The sequence below is a fragment of the Vidua chalybeata genome, chromosome 12 (genome assembly GCF_026979565.1).
Source record: "Vidua chalybeata isolate OUT-0048 chromosome 12, bVidCha1 merged haplotype, whole genome shotgun sequence".
Lineage (NCBI taxonomy): Eukaryota > Metazoa > Chordata > Aves > Passeriformes > Viduidae > Vidua > Vidua chalybeata.
Window position 1 is genome coordinate 17,939,307 of NC_071541.1, and position 16,716 is coordinate 17,956,022.

The 16,716-nt window shown below is 42.2% G+C and overlaps 1 protein-coding gene across 5 annotated transcripts in view; it reads left to right on the forward strand.

The window, feature by feature from the left end:
* Nucleotides 1–16,716, forward strand: part of ATP2B2 (ATPase plasma membrane Ca2+ transporting 2) — a 397,314-nt gene that overhangs the window by 127,356 nt on the left and 253,242 nt on the right. For all 5 annotated transcript variants that reach the window (XM_053953504.1, XM_053953505.1, XM_053953502.1 and 2 more), the window contains exon 3: nucleotides 10,001–10,100. The gene's annotated coding sequence lies outside the window, so the exon portion shown is untranslated. The remainder of the gene's footprint in view (nucleotides 1–10,000; nucleotides 10,101–16,716) is intronic.

Below are 16,716 nucleotides of genomic sequence, written 5' to 3' on the forward strand. Positions count from 1 at the left end.
TGGTGACTTTGGGAAATCGTGTGAGGGAAAGAAGGGTTGCAGAGTTGCAGAGCACACAGAAATGGCTGCAAAGAGGGAGGAGACAATGAAAACTGCCTTGGTCTCAAGGAAGCTTTGCAGAGAACCTTTTCAACTCATCTATCACATTTATTCACACGCTGCTGGTGCTGCAGTGCCCTGGATGTGCTGCTTTAGACACCCACGGTGACAAAGTCTGGAAAAGCACCACAACCAGGGTGACTCTGGACTATGTGAGGATGAGAGAGCTCTTGGCTCTTTGGGAGGATGCTGCTGCTCAGGGCTGGGAGAGTGCCCTGCTTTTCCAGGGAAATGGTGTCAAACACTTCCTGCAATCCACAGAGTGAATCAGCTCGTGTGGGACTCCCTCCTCCCAGTGGCCTTTTCAGTTCACTTGACTGGAGTTGGAGGGAGATGAGGAATTTTGAACTCAGTGCCTGCTTCTTCTTTTATATATGGAGAGTCTGTCCTCTCTTTAGCTGCTCTGGGTGCTATTGAGGGATTTAGCTTAACTCTTTTTATTCTTATGTATTTGCTAGATAAGAAGCGAAAAGTGTTGCATCTGATATTTTCAAACCAGAGAGCAAAGAGTAAATATTTAATGTCATAAACAAGTATAAATACTGAATATAATGGGTTTGGACTTTTCCTTATGTTTTTTTGACTGCAGTTACTCAGACGCCCTCCTGCAAGGCTTCAATATGGATGGTGCTGCAGGATGGTGCTGCTCCTTCCCAGCATAATAATCCATATTTAATGTGTCACTTCTGAAATGATAATGTGTACATGTATAGCTGCTGACAAATGCACCCCTTTTGTTTCCCAGAGTAACAAGTTGTTACACTGGTTTCATATTTATCCCCTCGATCTCTGAAAACAATGAAAAATACTCTTGCAATCTAATTTAGCCGTGGTAGAGGACAATGCTGAGAGCACCTGTCTTTCTCCCACCACTGAACACCTGCTGGGAGGGTTCACGCATCAGCTTTTCCTCGTGAAGAGTTTTCTCTCTTTTACTTTTCTTTCAGCATCCCTGCCTCCCCAAAGACAAGTGTCACTCTGCCCTGAGCAGCGTGGGTGTGCCATTGTGCTTCCTCCAATCCACAGCTCCAAGAACATTCCTGCTACTGAGCCATTGTCTCATTTTCCCACCTGCTCTTTCCTTAATTGCCATAAACTGCAGAATTACACTGGTACAAAGCTGGGTTAGCCCCTCAGGGCAGGGCTTTAAACACCAGCATGTGCACATGGTTCTGGGGTTTACCTGAGCAAGCAGGGAAGTGCCTTTTAAAACCCCTGAGCTTCCTTGGCTCGGGAGGGACATTAAAGCTCATCCAGTCCCACCCCATCCATGGGCAGCAACACCTTTCACCATCCCAGGGTCCTCCAAGCCCCATCCAACCTGGCCTTGGACACTTCCAGGGATCTGGGGGCAGCCACAGCTGCTCTGGGCACCTGTGCCAGGGCTCCCCACCCAACCAGCCCAGCTGTGTCCTGCCCGCTGTGGGAGATTTGTTCCTCCATCAGAAGTAACTCCCAACTTTCACAGGATGGCCTGTGTTGGTCTCTCCTTTGGTGCAGTGAGAAGTGTTAAACTCACAGAGTTTGGGTCATTTCCTTGGGTGAGTCTCGCCTGTTAATGCTCACACGTAGAAATTCCTGCATTATTACGTTTTTAGCATTATCACGAATCAGTTCCGCATCAGTCCTGCCGAGCATGAAGGCTAATCCAGATCCCAAAAGCAAGTAAATGCCAAGAAAAAAAATTGACATTTACAACAGAGTCTTCTATACAAATTGTTTATTTAATCCAAGCATGGAGCTGGATTAAAAATTGCTTAAAAATCCTGTTGCAGCTGGCTACTCAAATAATGCTTTGGTAAGGTTGACAAGGACTTGGGTGCTCAAACAATGCCTGGGGGCAGGTGGCCCCTGCTGCTTGATGGGCTTCTTAAAACCACTTAAAACTGAAAGTTTGCAGAAAGAGTTTAAGATTAACTGCACTGGCAGCAATTAATTGAACTGTCTTAAATATCTTTGTGTGAGGTAGAGGCCGAATCCCAATCTCCCTCCTCTTTCCTTGGGCTTTTGGCATCCGTTAGGAGCTCAGAAACAATGCTTTGTTTCTTTTGTCTTCATCATTTTTCTCTCAAATAGTTTTCCTCCAGGACTTTACTTCCATTATTTCCATATACATTTGAAACTTTTGCCTTCCAGCTGAAATTTTTATGGTGTCTAAATCAAAATGGCCCCATTATAAACTTACAGCCAGTTTGGTAATGTAACAACTTAATATTGTTATATAAACATGTTTCTTGCAAGAAAATTTGTTTTGAGTGAAACCATATGCACATGTTAATGGGAAATATTTTTCACACTTCTGCTTTTTTGCCATTCTTTGTATTTGTCTCAATACTTATTAATAGCATCCTTCTGAAACTTCTCTGATGAGACCATACAGCAGATTTTTTTAAGCTGTAACTAGATTACAATTTTAAATGTCTTGCATGTGATTCCAAACAGAGCTGTACGAGAGTAAAATAACATGCAGTCCCTGATTGATTATATAGCTGTAATTATACTTAGGACTGGTATTATATAAACCACTGGAGCAGAGCTCCCTCAATAGATAAACCATCATTCGCTGTTTTATGTGTAAATCAATCCATAAGGATTTCTCACCGTGGAGCTTCTGCTGGGGAACTTGATGGAATGATCTTTATTTGAGTTCACATTGTGTTCTTTGGAGAGGTTGCAGTACTCATTTGGACTCTTTCCCACCTTTTTCCTACGGTAAAGCAGTTGCAATACTTTAGGGGAGGTTGAAGTTGTGAATTTTGACAGGTCTGAGGTAACCTCCATTACTTTCCAACACGACACTGCATTTTGTTTATCCTGTAAATCATGTCTCCGAGGAAGATCTGCTTGGCAAGCAATGCTTCCTGGGGCTTGGTGTCTCACACCTCAGTTTCCTGGGAAATTTAGTGCAGATGATTGTTTAGCTGTCAGCATTGGCTGTCCACTTGATTTGAAAAATACTGCTTCATCATCAAGAGATTTCTGACCAACCTACAGGCAGTGGATTGTGGATTAGGAATGGTTGGGGTCGGGAGGGACCTTAAAGATCATCTCACTGCACCATCCACCATCCCAAGGTGCTCCAAGCCCCCTCCAGGCTGGCCTTGGGCACTGCCAGGGATCCAGGGGCAGCCACAGCTGCTCTGGGCACCCTGTGCCAGGGCCTCAGCACCCTCATACCAGGAATTCCTTCCCAATATCCAATTTAACTTTGCCCTCTGTCGGTTTGCAGCCATTCCCTCTTGTCCTCAGTCCCTCTCTAGCTCTCCTGGAGCCCCTTTTTAGGCAGTGGAAGTGGCTCTGAAGTCTCCCTGGAGCCTTCTCCAGGCTGTCTCCATAGGAGAGGTGACAAATATTTGACTCTTTTTTTGCCCTGCGTGGTTGTGTGAAAATGGGAGGGATGTTGTCCCGTGTAAGGCCATGTTTTATGTCACTGTTTTATCCCAGCCTCACTTCTCTGCGGAGGGGATCAGCTCAGAGTTCCCCTGTTTGAGCAGTAAATGTAGGGCTTGTTTTTTCAGGTGTTTATTGTAGTGTGGGGACTGGTGTTGAGCTTCATCTCCTGCCTTAATGTCCAGCTGCAGCTGGAAAGGTCTTTTCACTCTTCTCCACGGCTGCCCCTCCTCACTGTACAGGAGGAACTTTGCCCCTTCCCTTGGCTCTGCTGCTGGTCCCTTTTCCATGTCCCATTCCCTGGAGAGCTCTGTGGTGTCCGCTGCAGGGACACCATATTGTCACACCATGTTGTCTGGTCCTCATATTGGCACCAGATTTTTTTCTGAAAAGCAAAGGCCTTCTGTATTATCTCATAGTGGCTTAGTTTTCATGTGACTCCCTTTGTGGGAGGCAGTTTGGAAAGCCTACAAATATCTATTGGATTTTAATAGATGCACATATATGGATTTTCCCTCATCACATGTAGCAGGTTGTGAGCCATGATTTCCCTTTACCAAAAAGGAAAACTTTTCTCCTTTTTTATTAATAAAATAGATTTATCTAGAATGCCTAAACATATATTTATTTATACATATATTTATAAATATATATAATATTTATATATAAAGATATAATTAAATAAAATATTAACACATATAAAATAATATCTAAATATATATCTATATTTCTATAAATATATGATTTATATTTATATAAATAATTATTTCTATTTATTTTTATTTATTTTATATAATAAATATATGTATGTGTTTATCACTAGGTCTTTTTATTTTCCTCGTATAGGTGCTGGGATTGCTCATCTGTATGAGCAATATTTAGTATATATTACTATATAATATAGTGTATAATACTTCTATATCTGCTATAACTTAAAAAAAGAGAAAATAATGACCCTCCCACCTCTCTCTGCTGCTCCAGTTGTCTGCAGTGGATAAACATTCCCTGTCTCCTGTTCAGTGGCAGCTGCTGCCTCTGTACAGCAGCTTCCTCTAGACCAAGTTTGCTCCGTGCATGTTGCACACAAACTTACTTTCATAAAGTCATTACTAAAGGCCCAAATGTGGCCTCAAGCTTTAAAACATCTTGAGTTTTCCTGGGTTTAAGCTTTTGGATTTTATACTTTTGATACCTAACAGATTTATTTTTCCCGAGTCCTCCTCCTCCTCCTGTATTTCGTTTTAATCCTGCTTTTCCATGCAACACTCCTTTGCATTTTTCCCCGCAAGTTTCTGCCCAGATGGAGAATTTTATATGTTCTTAGCTGTCTTAGCTGTTGTGCAGGGTTTTTAGCAGCAAGGTCAGTCCACAGGAAGTTCTGTTATTCCTAATGAAGGATAGGTGGCACTCTTGTTATTTTTGTTTGACTCCTGAAATGAATCAGGTGTATGTACTCTCTCAGATTTCTTTTTATAGAGTAAGTGCTTTAGAGAGTGTTCTTGAACAAGAAGAGGATTTGATTTTATTATTTTTTTTTAAATGTGAACATGTACTTCAGTTGCCTGAGTCTGTGGCTGGATCACAGTACTCTCTAGGAAGAGAAAATGTTATTTTCATGAAGACCTTAGGGAAGAGTGCTCACCTATATGGCACTGCCTCATTTTATTTATAAAGTTTTGGATGTTTTTTTCTATTTTCTTACTATTTAATAAGGCAAAGAAGAAAGCCAACAAAGCCTTTAATGTCACTTAAACTCCAGTTATTAATACCTTTGTATTTTCTAGTTAGTTTGGGATTTGAAGCAGAGGCTTAAGCTGGCGTGGTAATCCCAGCACTGCACGTTAGCAAGTCCTAAACAGTGCAGAGAGCCTTTATTCCTTAAAGCAGGGGAGTAAATCTGTCTTGCCCTAATTCTATCAGTTCATTGTAAAATTGGGTACGTTTGTGAGTTTGAGTGTTTTCTCTCAGGCTCCAGAAGTCCGAAGCACAGCGCAGCACTTGCTGGTAGAGGTATGACGTGTGTGGGGCGTCTGGAGTTTTACAGGATGATTGGAGTTTTAAAGCTCAGCTCCCTGGGATGTTTTCCCTCCTCAGGAGCACGGTTCTCTGGAGGTGTTTTAACCTTGATGCTCTCTTGCTGCAAATCAGAGCAATGTCGCTGATTCCTCTGCCTGAGGCCAAATGTTCTGCTGACCTCTTGATCTTCTTGATCCACTCGTCAGTCCACTGATTCTGTTCCAGCTCTTCCCAGAAAGAGAAGAGCTCTTGCCCCATGGCTAAAAGGATGAGCAGAGATAAGTTTCCATCCTGCCTCTGTCCAAGAGTGTGAAACTCTTCCACGTGAGCATTTAAATACTCAGTGTTTTGTGGCTGTTCTGGCCAGGGGAACATCTCTGTGATGGGGTCATGGCTTCTCCAGGGCCACAGACTTTCTCCAGGGAATTTCTCAGCTGAAGCCCTCAAAGCAAAGTCATTCCCAAGCTCTGAATCTCCTGTAAAGCTGCTTTGGTTGTGCGGTTCAAATAGAAAGTCAAGTAGGTAATGTGGAAAGAAAAGGAGATGTTGATTCCAGGAAAAAAACCCCAGAACACTTGTGTGGATTTCACTGGCCATTGCAGGATAGGTGTTACTCTCCAAGCATGGCATAATGTGCTTTGTGAGTTTTAATTTTTTTTTCCAGCTTAAATTTTAGTTAACTACAGTTTAGATTTCTGGACTTGACTTATGCTGGGATGGTATGAACTTAGATGAAAGCAAATCTCTCTTGAAGGAATTTCCAATCTAATTTAGTTTTTAGGTATCTTCACTTTAAAATATTTAGTTAGTACATATTCACTGGAGAAAGAGTGCTTGATTTTAATTTTCACGATGATTGGATTATGGAATTAAAAGTTGATTGAACAAGTTATTTTGTTTTATTGGTTGAAGGAACATGGCAGTTTATTTTGCAGTTTATATTTTTGGTGCCATCTCATGTAACACAGGCTCTGTATTACTCATCTGTCCCTTCTCCTGCAAAGCCTTTTGGATTTTTTATTTCTCTTTTTAATTTCAATACCCAGGAGTGTTTGAATTGAAGAGTCTCAAATAAAAATCTATTTTGGGGCAGGAAGTTTCCTTGATGTTTTGGATACCATTTACTTCTACTTTCTAATGCCAAATCATCTTTCAAGCTGATGCCATTAAGGCAGAGAATTTTGTGGTTTGTATAATAATACAAGTCCCAAATGGTGGCAGCTATTGAAGTTAACACTTTTTGCCCAACTGTGGGAGTACCAGCATCTTTGAGAGATTCCAATTTTGGTTCTTATTTATGCTTGACATTTAATGTGCTTGACATTCTGATTATTTTACACCTACCTAATTTCTTCTAGCTCCAGGGATAATGACAATATTTTAAGCATCTGTGAAGTGTAGCTGTGTGTTATGGAGCAGGTGCAACACTACAAATGGAAGGAAAAAGTCCCTAAACTATTTCTGGAATCATTGTTTCTTTTGTGTTGCATATCTCAGGGTCAGGTAGAGTTTCTCACCAGCTTGGTCTGGTTACCAGCATTAGCTTTACTGATATTTTATATCCTGTTGTTTAGCCATATATCTGTGTGTATAGATATAAATAAATCACATAATGTGGAGTGGGTGCTCACATGGTGTCCTTTGTGATCTAGGCGAGGCATTAGAGAGGGAGTTTCCCAAATTGTTACTGGAGATTTATATTTTCCCTAAATTTTGAATTAATAGAACATATTATAAAATTCAGCCCTTAAAACTGAGCTCATGTGTCCACGGCACACCTTTAGTGTAGAACTTAGAGCTGTGTCTTGGTTTATGGATAATTGAGATATAACCCGAGAAATGGAAATATATGGGGATAAAATTACCCAAATTACTGTAAGTACACTCTATGTAAAGTCTTTACTCTCCCTTTGCAAAGCAATTTTATGAATCTTTTTCAGCTGTATTCCCACTTATTATGTGGTTCTCTGCAGTCATGTCAGGTTTTAGGCTCTTTTGAAAAGGTTAAACTGGTTATCAGAGAAAGAGGGAGCAGGATGAAAACAATGGGAAAACCAAGTTCTTCAAAGAAGTGCAGCTGGTGGCCACAATTTCCTTTTTCATGTGCTGGGAGTCTCGTGTTGCATTTGACTATTGACTACATGAGGAGTGACAGAGGAAAGTTAAAGTACTTTATTCTACAGACCCATGTGGGTACATGTTAAATACTTGCCCAAGTCCTCCCAAAACAATCACCATGGCCCAGCCAGGGGTCCTTGAAGCACCCCTGACTGAATGGGTCATAGGAAAAAATTTTAAAATTCCTTTATTTTGCAATCTTGCCACCTGGTGGTACAGCCTGATAATAAATATTTGGTTAGAAATATCTGGTGAGAAACCTGTCCCAAAAGTCATATTTTCTTTGGTAGACAAGGTCTTGAGGCTGGAATTTCAGACTGGATCCTACAAAGGTTCCTGTTTTTAGCAGGCAGGTTCAGGGTGTTCTTCCTCCACTGTCAGTGCCTGCACTGGGGCAGTGCAAGGCTGTGCATACCTCAGCATTAAATATCACAGAGTCACATCAGACCCTGGATTGGGTTGGAAGGGACCTTAAAGATCATGCCACACCACCCCTGCCATGGCAAGGACACCTTCCACTGTCCCAGGCTGCTCCAGCCCTGTCCAGCCTGGCCTTGGGCACTGCCAGGGATCCAGGGGCAGCCCCAGCTGCTCTGGGCACCTGTGCCAGGGCCTCAGCAGCCTCACTGGGAAGAATTTTTTTCCTAATGTCCCATCTAACCTGCCCTGCCAGTGTGAAGCCATTCCCCGTGTCCTGGCACTTGTAAATCATCTCTCTCCATCTTTCCTGCAGCCCCTCCAGGCCCTGCAAGGCCACCCTGAGCTCACCCCAAAGATTCTCCTGCCCAGGTGAGCAATGCCAGCTGTGCCAGCCTTTCCTGCCAGCAGAGCTGCTCCATCCTCTGCTCCTCCTGGAGCTCCTCTGGGCTCTCTGCAGCAGCTCCAGGTCCCTCCAGGGCTGGCCCAGGCTGGGGCAGCTCTGCAGGTGGAATCCCTTCCCCTGCTGCCCTCGCTGTCTCAGGGCAGGGGATTTGGGGTCCCAGGCATGGCTGGGGCATGTCCAGCCTCTCACCCACCAGCACCTCTGAGTGCTTCTCCCCTGGGCTGCTGCAACTTTCCATCCCCCAGCTCCCCCTGATTTCCACAGACGTGAGGGCAGAGGAAGTCTGGGGATGTTCTGTGGTCCTGGAGCACTGCATTAACCTTCACAATACATTTGAAATGTGGTTTACAAAGGAATGGTGTCCACGTCCTGGAAGTCCCAGATAAATTATACAAACTGAACTGACCAAAGTTTGAGTAAGAATATTTAAGGGATGTTGCTATACCTCAAACAAGTCCTACAAATGCCAGCAATATGGAACTTAAATGTGTTTGGATAGTTTAAATGTTCATTTGGGCACAAGGTGGATACTGAATAAAGCCCATGATGTGCCAAACTGGCAGAGCTGACACTCAGTGGCAGGAGAAAGGGAAAGCTCACTCCTTTATGCTAATCCTAGATGAAGCAGATGTGGTCCTCCTGGTGTCTGCAGGGAAATCCTCATTTATAATGAAAGATGTTTTCACATGGTGTTCAAAGGCCTGAAACAATCCAGTTTTTGCAAGCTGAATCCAAGCATGATTTACTGAGGGGTGTGATGAATTGATCATTAGCTGGAACTTACAAGTCAGAAGTGGGTGTTTGTTCTCCCAGGAGTGTCCCCTCTGGCTCTGCCAGCTGCTGTGGTGTGACAGCAGAGGAACCAAATGTAATTCTGTGCTTGGTCAGACATGGCATCGTGCTGGAGCACCACAATTCCCTTTTAGTACCAAAACATGAAAAATGGATTTCTTTTTGTCTGTCCTTACGGTGTAGTGGGGCTGTGTTCCCACATCCTGTCCAAGGAGGGCCTCTCATTGCCTGTCATTCCCTGCTCCCTCCTGAGCATCTCTTATGAAACCAACCAGAATGTCACTTATTCACCATGACATCTCTCTGCTGACCTCAAGACCTCTCAATTATTCCCTTCCAAGTCCTTATGTCATGCAAGGAAAACCAGGGGAATGTCACCCCTCTGCTCCTGCCCTCTCTGCTGGCCTTTCCCTCTCACACAGACACAACACACATGGAGTTTTCAGTCTCCAAAAACATTAAAAACCACATTTATTTACAAATATGAGAGGCCAGAGGGCTACAGATCTGATAAATGGGTAAGAAGAGATATCATTGGGACTGTGTTTTCAAGCTTTTAATTCGCATCTTTGGTCACAGAGTTGGAACTTTTTAATCACTTGATTTTACTGCAAAATGTCCCTAACTATTTATGACACTGATGTTTGCTCTTGGATCTGTTTCTCCTGTGGGGCATCCTTTAGATCAATCCTTGTTTGTTCTATTAATTTGCTTAATTCTCTGGGGTTTGTCAAGTCTAATTATCTTCTTTCTTTCTTCCAGTTTTGAAATCAAGATTGATTAGCCAACACGAGAAGACCCAGCTGGTTATGTGACTCAGAACCCTGTTCATGAGGCACTTGCTTGTTTTTACAAGACAACTGTAAGTTGCTTCTTTTTCTTTTGCTCCCTCAAATTAAAAATCTACTGTTGTAACCTCACAGAAATTCCAGAAAATTCTTGAGGAATTGACTTTTATTGGTAAAGACAATCTTGATTTTTGTCTTGGTGATTCCAGCCAAGGACCCAGACGTGCTCTATTCACTTTGCCAGAGGTTTTTTCCACCGAGTGATGGTTTTACATTGTTTAAGGAGAGATTCCCTCGGCTAGGAAGATCAATCTGCTGTCTCTTTATGTTGTGTTATGTGACATGTGGGATCAGGGAATGTGACAAACCTGTTTTGAGTGCACTGCTGGTGGGTTGTGTGAGGAGATGCTGAATCCCAGCACGGAACTGGTGCAGGAGGAGTTGGCTCCTCTGCAGACAGGTACCTCTGGCAGAGTTCTGCATTCTCCCACAGCCCCCAGACCCTGGGGTTTTGGACTAAATGCTGCTTCTTCTGTACTTGATGTAGACAGGGTTTTTTTCCACAATTATAAATTTGTTCTTCATAAGGCAAAGCCTCACATTTACTCAACCTAGAATTTCTCAGGTAAAGTATCAGTTACAGTCTGGAATGCAAGTGTGGGGGTGCAGAAATGAAAGTTCCAGCAGTAATAGTGCATGGATTAATTATTTTTTTGGTCTATATCATGAGCTATGTTTTATAAGCTTAACTTAATAAAATTACTAGATCCAGGTGGAGTGCTGATACATTTGTCATCGTGTTTGGTGCGGTGTGAATCTAATTTATCCCTTTTCACTTGTGTGAAAATGCTCTGCCTTAGCCGTGATGAGACTTTAATTTCTGTAACCAGGTGGCGGGGGGTTTAATTGTTAAATTTTGGAAGCCATACATTTACAGGATGTCCCACTTAGATGAGCAGGAATCCAGCCTGTGCTATGAGGTATGGGGCAGCTCCACAATATCTCAAGCTTTTCTTTAGTTATAACTGCACTGAAAGCCAGGCAGGCTGGGTTGGCTGAACTTCATAATCTTGTGAAAATGGCATTGCCCAACTGCCACTGATTGTATAAAAATTCCACTGTTTTGTACAAGCTGGTATTTATTCTGAATTTTCTCTTGAATAGCAAGTGATTCTAGTAACTTGCAAGTGGTGATACAATGCAGGTACAATCTGTATTTTCATTTGTTACCTCTCTTGTTGCTGAAGGTTCATTAACCAAGGAGGGAAAATGAGGTCTAATAGTCAAACTGTTAGAGAAAAAAGGGAAAATAGCACTCACTAGCAAGTAAGTTTTGGGCTTATGAAATAGTAGAACCAATGAAGAAAAATTAGTAAGTATTAACTGTGAAATAGAATTTTGTAGCGTGAAGTATAAGCTTAGTATTCATTTTTATGATTGCAAGGAGATGCCTGAGCAAATTTGCTTTATGACAACAATAAATATATTCCAAAAGTATTGAGATTATTAGCGAGTTATTAGGGAGGAGTGAGAATCACACTCTTTTTTCAACAAGTAAGCATGGGCAACAGAAAGATAACAAGAGCACCCCTGTTGCTTTGGGTGTCTGCTCACAGAACTCTCCCCCTCCAATGATGTGTGTGGAGCAGACTTAAAGCTCCATAGGAGAAGCACAAAGAAATTAATAATTCAGATTAAAAGGCTTTGCTGATTTTCTGTGGGTAATGAAGGAGGCTCTCCATAGATTAGAGCTCTGAGTTCTGGGTAGCTGCTATGCAGAATACTGCACAAACTTGTTTTAGATTAGTTTTTCTATATTGTATATTGAAAAACCTAAAACAACAACTGGTGTGTTAGAAAGTTGATAAAAATAATATTACACAAAGCGGCACGTCACAGATTTAATGCATTCAAAATACCATGTAATGTAAATGTGGAGAGAAATTACTCAAAGCTTTGCTCTCTTTTTCCACTGCTGATTTCCAGATGGATTTCCACTCAGGTCATGTGTGTACCTATGGTTCTCACCTCCATGTAAATGTTTGGTGGGCTCTTTCAGCTAAAACTAACCCAACTTCTATCAAAATGTTCTAGCGGGTGCCTATATTTTTTTAGTATAGAGCAGAATGAAAACATGGTCATAATGACTGTGTGGGCAACTGTACCATCAAATATTGCAGAGTGCTCAGCATCACTTCTCCCTGACAGCAGCAGTTTGTCACTGGTGCTTTAATGAAGGTTTTAATAGGTGCCACAAGCTGTGCAGACCAAATATTGTTCTTGTCTTTCGAAGTAATACAGATTCAAGCTTCATTTTCCCCCCAAACTCTTAAAACAAGTAGTCTATAATCTATTTGTCAGACATTTAAATGTCTGTAAGAGATTGGAAAGCGAAGACAGACTTACTAGAGAGGGAACTTTCTTAGTCATTCAGCTATTAAAAAAAGAAAAGCCTCCCGAGGTTTTTGTCCTTTTTTTTTTTTTTTTTTTTTTTTCAGAGTAATAAGCAGAGTTTGAAATACTGTAATTTTCTCTATTTCTCAGTATAATAGCTTCAATTCCAGTTGTGGAAGGCAAGCTGCCAGGCACAACCACACAATTCAGTGAGCTTGTAGAGATAAAAAAATTGTAACCCCCCAAAACAAACCTTCCTAGAGCCTTCAGCCTCTCCCATCCCATTCCAGGATAAAGTGGGCTGAATCCCTGGATCCCTCAGTTTAACGTCCCTCCCAGCCAGAGTGAGGCTGCACACATGGAAGGTGTTGCTGCTTGCACTGATGAACACAGAGCATCTGCTGGGGCCAAACCTTGGCAGGAGCTTTAGATAATAGCCAGGAGGTCCCAGTGCTCTGGGAATGCTCTGGGAATGTGTCTGCTGAGCCCAGGAGCTCACAAGGATTGGCTCTTCTCAAAGGCATCTGCAGGTGTTGTCCTCTCCTAAAGATGTTCCCATCCATCCATCCATCCATCCATCCATCCATCCATCCCTCATCCATCCATCCATCCATCCATCCATCCATCCATCCATCCATCATCCATCATCCATCATCCATCCATCCATCCATCCATCCATCCATCCATCCATCATCCATCCATCCATCCATCCATCCATCCATCCATCCATCATCCATCATCCATCATCCATCCATCCATCCATCCATCATCCATCATCCATCCATCCATCCATCATCCATCCATCATCCATCCATCCATCCATCATCCATCATCCATCCATCCATCCATCCATCCATCCATCCATCCATCCATCCATCATCCATCCATCCATCCATCATCCATCCATCCATCCATCCATCATCCATCCATCCATCCATCCATCATCCATCCATCCATCCATCCATCCATCCATCCATCATCCATCATCCATCATCCATCATCCATCCATCATCCATCCATCCATCCATCCATCCATCCATCATCCATCATCCATCCATCCATCCATCCATCCATCCATCATCCATCCATCCATCCATCCATCATCCATCCATCCATCATCCATCCATCCATCATCCATCCATCCATCATCCATCCATCATCCATCCATCCATCCATCCATCCATCCATCCATCCATCATCCATCCATCATCCATCCATCCATCCATCATCCATCATCCATCCATCCATCCATCCATCATCCATCATCCATCCATCCATCCATCCATCATCCATCCATCCATCCATCCATCCATCCATCCATCCATCCATCCATCATCCATCCATCCATCCATCATCCATCCATCCATCCATCCATCCATCCATCATCCATCATCCATCCATCCATCATCCATCATCCATCCATCCATCCATCCATCCATCATCCATCCATCCATCCATCCATCCATCCATCCATCCATCATCCATCCATCTATCCATCCATCCATCCATCCATCCATCCATCATCCATCCATCATCCATCCATCCATCCATCCATCCACATCCATCCATCCATCCATCATCCATCCATCCATCATCCATCCATCCATCCATCATCCATCCATCATCCATCCATCCATCCATCCATCCATCCATCATCCATCCATCATCCATCCATCCATCCATCCATCCATCCATCCATCCATCATCCATCCATCCATCCATCATCCATCCATCATCCATCATCCATCCATCATCCATCATCCATCCATCCATCCATCCATCCATCATCCATCCATCCATCCATCCATCCATCCATCCATCCATCCATCATCCATCATCCATCCATCCATCCATCATCCATCCATTCATCCATCCATCCATCATCCATCCATCCATCCATCCATCCATCCATCCATCATCCATCATCCATCCATCCATCCATCCATCCATCCATCCATCATCCATCCATCATCCATCCATTCATCCATCCATCCATCCATCATCCATCCATCCATTATCCATCCATTCATCCATCCATCCATCCATCCATCATCCATCATCCATCCATTCATCCATCCATTTCTGTGCTACTTCTGTCCCTGCATTTGAAGGGAAGAAGAGCCTGTTCCTTCTTCTGGCACTTGTGAATGTGATGGTGCTCCTTCAGAGGGGTTGTGCAGAAGCAGAGCAGATCTCTGCCTACAGAAACCTGTCGATTCATCTTCTCTGTATTTAATAAATGAAATATATCAATATCTGTGAATGAATCGGAACTCTTCCCTAGAGCCACCTGTACATTCATCTTCTCTTTGCACAACTAAATTAAATATATAAATATCTGTGAATGAATCTGAACTCTTCCTCCTTTAAAGAGCAAACTTCCTTTAATTAGTCTTTCCCTACTCTCTGATGTTAGTGACATTTTATAATCATACAATTACTGCTTCATTTCAATTTTATGTTATTTTCAGAGGTCACGAAGGGTAATATTCCAACATAACCATACTTAGTGAGAGGGTAACAGCTGACAGGAGTTCTTGCATGGGGTTCTCATCAGCAGATCTTGAAGTGCATTAGAAAAATATGGATTGTTATCCCTGTTTTAAAGGTGATGGGAACTGCGGCACTCTGAGGCTGTGCGTGGCTGTGCCAATCTGTCCATGTGTTTTATTGCCTAAACATCCCATCAGACTCCTGAACAATAGGTTAAAATACAATCTGGAGACACAAGAGCAAAAAAATTTAATGGAATCTTAATGGAATAGAATTAGGATTAAAAAAAAAAAAAAAAAACAAACCTGAAGAAATTGAACATATTTCTGCTGAATTCTGTATTGTGTGTTTGGTTCAAATCATCTCTTGGATGGATTAACAGGAAGTTATTATGTAATGTCAGTTCATTTTCTAATTAATGAGTGCTATCCTGGGCTTTAAGCAATTCTCACCTCTCTTGGTGTGACCTGAGTGTTAAAAATGGCAAAGAGCCTCAGTGTCAGGGGCTGCTTTTCCTTTTCCTCTCTGGCAGAGAGAACAGAGTGGTTGTGCTCCTCAGGATTTCAAGGAACTGCGCAGTTTTGGGGGGAAAAATCAGGTGAGACTTCAGTGCCTGCTCGAGGGACAGGAGGAAATGTATTTGATTTATATCAGTTTAAAAATGACAGCCTGGCCCTGGTTGGAGTTCTGTGTGGCTCTGGGAGCCAGGCAGGATAATTCCTGCCATGTCCAGCAAGTAAAGTTTCCATGGAATTTTCTTGCACATTAGGACATGATTGAAAGATTTTATTTTTTAAATCACATTCTAATACTCTCTTAATATTCTCTAATTACTATGTCATTATTTTTTTTTCCTTTCTTACTACTTTTGATACACTTTTCTGATTTAAAAATCTATGGAAATATTGAATGTAACTCAAAAGATAAGAGCTCATAATAATGAAAATACTTTTATAATATTTCATTTTATTGTTATTTTTAAAATATATTTTAGTTTTGCATGTTGGGGATATTTATTTTTCCTGCTTTTTTAGTGGATTTGCTTCACTGTCACCAAAAGAGCTGCTTTGAGGATTGCCAGGAAGTGGTTAATTGTATGTTAATTGTATGGTAATTTTTTGAAAAAAGGCATTTTTCAGAAATTCTGTACTGGCCACCTCTGTGGGCACAATGGGAGCTCCTTGCAGGTGCCGTTGGACACGTTTCCCTCTCTGAGGAAAGACAAAATGCTCCAGGGAGCAGCTGCAAAGGAGAAATTCCTCCTGACTTTGGAGCAATCCTTGATGATATCAATAAATTGCTTGTGATCAATAAAGAGCTGCTGCCCACGAAGGAAATTCGTGTGTGCTGTTTGTGCTTTAGGGCTCTCCTTGGCAGGCTCTTTGATGGTACAGGGTTTGTAGGTGTGTTCCTGGATTTTTACTGGCTTCTGGCTCTTCCTGGAGCCCACATTTCTGCAGGTTTCTCCTAATGCAGAGCACAGAAATGGGAATTTTCTTAATGTCACACACACAGAGGGCTGAGTACAATTCAAATGCTAATATGTAGAAACCAAATCTCACAAAGGAGTGTGTTAACATTTGTCTTTATTCACACTCTATTTCAAAGGATATGTGCCAAGCCTTCCTTGACACTCAGAGCATTCTACACTGTGCAAGTTCACCCCTGAAAGGCAGAGAGAAGCATTTCCTTTTTGCATAGTTTTAAGTCTTTTGATCCCATGGAAAAGTGAATTTTTCCTTACATGACCCCACCTGAGCCTGCTTTGCTGATTCCTCCACTTTCTCCAGCATTTCCGTGTTA